The 6,830-nt window shown below is 39.0% G+C and overlaps 1 long non-coding RNA gene across 1 annotated transcript in view; it reads right to left on the bottom strand.

The window, feature by feature from the left end:
• Positions 1-5,537: 5,537 nt before the first annotated feature.
• The window catches only part of LOC108448294, a 17,843-nt gene continuing 16,550 nt past the window's right edge, over positions 5,538-6,830 (bottom strand). Inside the window, exon 3 of the long non-coding RNA XR_001864143.1 lies at positions 5,538-6,687. This is a non-coding gene — a long non-coding RNA (uncharacterized LOC108448294). The remainder of the gene's footprint in view (positions 6,688-6,830) is intronic.

Raw genomic sequence — 6,830 nt, 5'->3', positions numbered from 1 at the left:
TTTCAGCAAGAAGAGTTTAAAGGTCAGGGAAAGCAGCAAGCATGGATGAACATGTGTATGAAAACATCTTTACATCTTGTAAAACAAGAAGTTCAGAATTAGCCCTGCTGTGAACAGGTGGACAGGTGTGCCAGTTTCTAGAAGTTTCTAGACAGAGGTGAAGTTTAATAGCTAACAGTTTTTAAGACCTTTTAAAAACAGTTCTTAAAAGGGCAGTTTTGGTGCAAAGTTCTTCACCTGGAGAAGCATCTTATTTCTCAAAAAAGTCAAACAGAAATATTTAATGAGTTTTAGTACTTATTTGCATTGTATGCAATTTTAACAGCAGGTAGAACTAAGAACTGATAGAAACCTAACAGATAAAGTCAATTTGATGCCAGATAACATTAGTTCCTGAAAACTGGAGTTGGACTCGATGGAGTTGGTCTCAATGGACTTGAGGATCCTTATGGGTCTCTTTCAGCTTGAAATGTTCTATGATTCTAAATACAAAAAAAAGGGAAGGGAATTTCCTTATAGAACAATTGCATTCAGGAAATGAAGCACAGCACAGAGATTGTTTTGCAGTGCTGATTTCCTTGGCTTGTACTCAAACAGCGCTGTGCTTGTTTCTAGATGATTTCTGATCCAAGCCTTTGGAAAATGTTTTCCTAGAACATGGAATTTCCTCTTGGAGTACATTGGATCTGGAAGCCAACACACAAGAATTTGCATTTTGGCTTTGTATTCTTCAGATTAATTTCAAACCAGATGACTAAACAGAAAAGGAATGGAAGTTTCATAATTCTTAGCTTGAGCACAACATGCAGATAATGTATGGGATATTTGAGGCTGTTCAGCTCAGTTTTGCAAAGTCAGGTGTTTTCACCAAGGATACATCAACTTGAACAGACGATCTTATTTTTGTCTTAACCAAAGTACTTTTGTGAATTATAGGTGTTTTTATGAAATGTAATCAAATGAAGATACTTTCTGGAGTAAAATTTTCCAACACACTTCTCTGACCACATTGCACATCTTGTGTTGTCCTTCATGAGTGCAGAGGATCTCCGCACTTTCTGCCAAGGTCATCTGGGTGGGTTGTACAAGCCAGCTCAGATGGATCTTTTCTGCTAGTCATTCTTTAACAGTAACCTCCAACATGCCAGTATTTCGGAGAAGAAAGGTACAGTTATTCCGTCTTGAAGAAGAGAGAGTCATATAGACTAAAGCTATGTTTCAGGGTTTTTTCCATCAATAGAAAATATAAAACCCAAAAAATATGGGTATAGTATATGTAGCCTCAGTACTAAAATGTTCTTCATCCCAAGTAATCATCCTATTTCAATCACTTGACATTCATAGTTGTACTCCCAATGAAGCATGAGATCCCTCAATAATTTTTGTTCTAGTCTTTTCAGATGTAGTAATAAAAAGTTGATGAAATGTTTTCAAGATAAAAGACAGAATAGATTAAGATACATCTATAAGATTGCTTGTCTGATCACAAGCGCATACTGCACAGCTTCATATTACCAGACCATTTTAGCAACTTATTCAGATTTTAACAAAGCTTATACAGACTTTGTCTTGTCACTCATTATTCCTCCAACTAATTTTCAACATCTTACAGTCCAATTCAGTCTTCTGTTTTTGCTGTATTCCATACAGTCCAGGTAGAGCAGCACCCATAATGTTTCAGGTTGGATATCCCACCAAACTGGAACCGGCTGATCTGTCCCTACTTTTTCTACTAGGCTCAAAGAACTTCAGGACAAAAAATTCTGGTTTATTTTAGGTGTAACTGGATATTAGAGGTAGCACAGCAGTTACACTTCATATGTTCAGACAATCACTAAAAAGGAGTGGTTCAGACTACAGAGAAAAAAGAAATCTGTGATAATTTTATAATGCAAAGAAGTGGAGGAGAATGCCTTGCAGACTATTACTGGTGCAAACAAAGATCATGCAGGGTAGGTGTGCAGATTAGTGTGCCTTGACTTACATGTTGCAAAACTGAGACTCAGAAGAAGTGAGTAATAAGTCCTATCAACTTCATTTTAAAAGAAAATTCATCAACAGTAGGAAAAGTGGGGAGGTTTTCTTTAGATAAACAAATACACAATACTAAAATGTGGAGAGCAAGCTGCATGTTCATTCTAAGTCACCCTTTATTTACAGTCCATAAGGCCAAATTTTTGTTGCTTACCAGTAGTGTGTCACCTTGGTAAAGAACAGAAGATAGTATCCAATGTCCTATTCACTGTAGCCTTAAGTGACCACACACTTTATTTGCTTGATAGACACCTTGCAGCTGACACAGCTAAGCAATGAAATGCTTCCCAGATGTCTCAGTGATGTCCCCATGACAGCAAAGCCTATGTGCTGCAACTTCCCCTAAAGTTATCAGGAACAGGTTCATTATAAATTATTGTTTAACATATCCGGAATATTTTCCTTTCCTATTAAGTGTTCAAGAACCTACAGAATTTGTTGAACCTTTCTGGAGGTAGTTACAAAGTTACGTTCAGTGTCTGTTATCAATAGCTTGAAAAGTGAATGGATGATTGAAGTTCAGTAGCAAACTCATGAAAAACTATTCTTTTCTCCATCTTTGATATCTCACTTCCTGCAATTGGATAGAGCTGGACAGCTGTAGAAGACCTTTCACATTAATAAATCCAGACCAAATTTTTCAATAAAACAACTCCTGAAATAATTTTGGCAATGTAATAAGAGGATTATCTACCCCAGCAACCTCCTTTCAGCTTTTTATGCAGAAATCAGGGACCCTGGATTTTTTTCTAGCCTTCTCTAACTACTTTGAAACATGACATTAGCTTGCTGAGTCATTTAATAGTTCAAGGATACTTAAACTGAGTCAAATTTAATATTAATCCATAATTATACTTTGGATCATCCCAGTTTTGTCCCACAGAAAAGTTCAGTCTCCACATTTTGGATAAAGTTGTAGTGATATTCACAATAAAATTTGTATAGATTGTTTTTGTGCTCTGTGAAAAAAAAATCCTGAGTATAAAACATTAGATTAGCATGGGAAAAAACATGTTTTAATGAAATTCTTAGAAAAAAAGCAGCAAGTCCACCTTTAAAAACTTACTTTGGTTGTTCTTAACACTGACAGCCACACAAGTCTATCAGTATGGGCCTGAGTCCCATTTTCAAGATGTCTTTAACTCTCCAGGGAGAATTTATAACCTCCAAACATGGCCATAGATTTTGGTCTTGTTACTGAAAGACAGTCTCCTCAGGAGGCATTTGAAAGGTCTGAATAAATGCTTGGAGTGATAAACCATGGAATGAGTCAAAGATTAACAATTTGCACAGAAACTGCTGTACAAATTATACAATTGACCTGAGGATTTCAGTGAGGATTATATGACTTGAAATATTTGATACTAGCAAGTGGTAGCAGAAAACATGTTTCTATGCCATGTCTAAGAAGCGTCAGATCCATGGCTTTACAAGTGGTTAAAACATACTTCCTCCAAGTAATATTGAGAAGCAAAGCCACAGAAAACAGAAGGGTCACCCAAAGGGCTTGGGAGACCTTTCTCAGGATAGCTCCTTCTCCAAAGGCTCTGTGGCTGTTTGCACAGACCTTGACAGGTGCAGCCCTTACAGCAGCTTCTGACCTTTTAACTGTGCTTCTCTTTACTCTTTAATTCCCCCACTACTTAAGTGAACAAAAGTAGGATCTCAGGTGTAGCTTTGTGTGAAATGCTGGTGCTTATTTCACTGGCACAAATGTTGTTTAGGATCAGTGCTTTCTGCCAGAAAAAGAGAGAACATGATATGCTGGTCTTCTCTGTGTAAGAACTCTAAATATTTGACCACTGGAATGCATCAGATTTATGTTGCATGTTACTCTCTGCTAAAGATAGAGCCATTCCCTTATTGCCATAGTTTTCAGCTCCACAGTTTAGTCACTCTGCTATAACTTCATTAACTTCAATTAACAGCCATGTCTTCTACCATTTCCCATATAACACTGTGATCTGAGCATCCATTTAAGTCAGATGTACAGTGTATGCCCTTCATCATTCACTTAATGACTAGAGTAATAGATAGAGGACCGTGCTATTTTATCATGATTTTTACTAATTGCAAGGAAAAGTGGAAAACCTGACCATGACCAGTGAGTCCCTTCTTTGAGAAAGACAAATTGTCTTCCGTGTTAATGGTAATCATTAAAAGAAATAATCTACTCCTGTCCACAGGTTAGTAGCTGAAGAAAACAGCATACTAAAATGGCATCAGAAGAAGAGCAGTTCCTTCTAGTTTGATTTTACCAGATTTTGCTGCACACTGGAGGCACAGTTTTGTTGCCTTAAATGTTTTGCACTGTATTTCCAGACAGAGGTTCATGAAGTGAAAAAAAGTTAAGCATCTGCTGCCTGTGTACATCAGTATGTACATTAATGTATTTAAGCAAGGATACTCAGTGTGGATTTACAACTTACTAACAAGTAACCACTTGAATTATGACAAAGAATTAATCCTACAAAGGGTGCAAAGGGAAGAGGGGACACAGGGGAGGACTCATGGAGAGGATAAGGGTTTCGAAGATCTTGATTCGCTGGTTTATATACTGTGTCATAGAGAAAGTCTGCTGCCAAGTTTTGGGAACAGCCATTAAAACAGTCTCCCAGAGTATTCCCTTGCTAACATTTTAAGAATGTTTAAGTCAAAGCTCTCAGATCCAAGTAAGTAACCAAGGAGGTCTAGACAGTAGAGAAGGAGGACTACATTATGTAGCCATGGGCATGGGATATAAGACTGTCGAATCCCCTTCCCTGATGTCACCCAGATGCACTGGAAGCCTCCAGCAGAGCAGATGGGATTAGACTGCAGTTCAGCTAGGTGCCTAGTTTAGCCCTTCACTGATTAATGTTCTGTGTTTGGTTTTAAATAATCGGTAAGAAAAGAATAAAGCAAGGAATAAACAGAGGTTTGGTCCCAGTAAGCCAGTGGAGAAGCCTAGAAGATAAGGGGACTGATGTGTATGTGTCAAACACCGATAGACAGATAGCTGTGGAGCCAGCCAAGGATTGTTGGTAATAACAACCTGTGAGAAAGAACAGGATGCAGCTGGAGAAGGGGCCATGCAGAGATAGGGCAGCACTTTTCTGGGACAAACATCCTTGTTATGGCTCCTACAGATAAGCAGAAGTACAGGTACATCTCAAGGGCAGGAATGAGGCTGAGAAGTGGGCATGGACCTTGTAGGGGAGGAATCAAGACCACTCAAGACCCCCAAAGCCCTCTGGCCCAATTCCGGAAAGGTCTGAAAGAATGAACTGTGCATGATAACTGATTTGTATAGAAAGTGAGAAACTTAGCTCCAGGGTGGGGAAAACCTGTCTATAAAAAGGTACCCCCACCAAGCCTGGGTGATACATGGACATGCCATCAGCTGGATTGATGCTGGAGCCATCAGGACTGCTGATTCCTTCCTTCCTTCCTTCCTTCCTTCCTTCCTTCCTGCCTTCCTGCCTTCCTCCCTCCCTCCCTCCCTTTCTACTGTACCTCTTTATCCTAAAGCCACTGGCCTGTGCTTATACAGTCCAGAAACTAACATACCAATTTAAATCCCAAGTGTGTAAGTTACTAATGAAATTTGTGGGCTTTTGTGGACCCTCTGATTTTTGTTGTTCCTTTTGGCCATGAGAATCTATGAGTCTTGGGTGTTCCTTCCCCTTAAGGGTGGGATGCCACAGCCAGCTGCCTTAAAGAAGGGAATGTAGGTCAACAAGTAGTCACAAAGATCACACCTTTGAAGGTCAGCCACAGGGTGCTGCCTCCTAAAATGCTGCCCCACAATCAGGCAGCTATGGGTCCTGCCTCTGAAGCATGAAGCCTTTTTAGGTGGTTTTACACATCAAATATAAAAGTTTTGGAAAGAACAGGATGGATTTCTGTTTACCAATATAGAGTCATGGAGCAATATTTAAAATTCACATGACATAGACAAGCATCTTGCAACATTTGTACTTGTCAGTAATTTTCAATAAAGCTGTCAGAACTGGCTGAGGCCCTAAACTAGTCTAAGTCCATGCATGTTTCATTTCTTCAGGTAGACTGAGACAACTTGCTGTATTTCACAGTGCAGCTAGATTTTTGAATAAAAGTAACTGAGTTGCTTTAGGGTAACATTTCTTAGTCATTATTTCTATCTATTAAGCAAATTCTCAATTCTGAATCTGTTTAATTTGAATTCTTCTCTATTTCTGGTGAAACCACACACACAAAAACTAACAAATGAACAAGAAAACAAAAACCAAATCCACAATTGCTTCACAGTCAACACTTCTATTAGAAGAGGGGAATTCACTTGGCAAACTCTGCCTGTTGACTTTGTACCAAAGTCTCCAAATGGGTAACAGTTGCAGCGTGAAGTAAGAGAGGAAGGGAGAAGGCATCTGTAAACCAATCAGCTGTCCTAAGCACTGTTGCTAAAATAATTTCCATCCTGACATGGACTAAAGCTATGGAGTTCAGAGCCAATCCCCTCCTGGTGTCAAGGTTCCTCCCCTCACAAAGGATGCTCCTATGAAGGCTTCGGTAGACTTGTGTGGAAGAGAAGGACTTGGGCATTGCTTCTGTCCTTATTGAGTGGTTCTTCTGGGTGCATTTTTTTCTGCTTCACTTATATCTTAGCTTCCACATGAATATAATGGCCTGATCCTAAGCAGGCAAAAAAAAAGAAAAAAAGAGAAAAAAAAAAGAAACTCTTGCAGGATTTCTGTAGAACAGTGACACCACGGTAAGTTATCAAATATACCAGTTCTTCCAACATTTCATTTGTAATAGGGAAAAGAAAGCAAACA

This window comes from Corvus brachyrhynchos, unplaced genomic scaffold (assembly GCF_000691975.1).
Source record: "Corvus brachyrhynchos isolate BGI_N302 unplaced genomic scaffold, ASM69197v1 scaffold467, whole genome shotgun sequence".
NCBI lineage: Eukaryota > Metazoa > Chordata > Aves > Passeriformes > Corvidae > Corvus > Corvus brachyrhynchos.
This window is presented reverse-complemented; position numbering and strand designations above follow the sequence as displayed.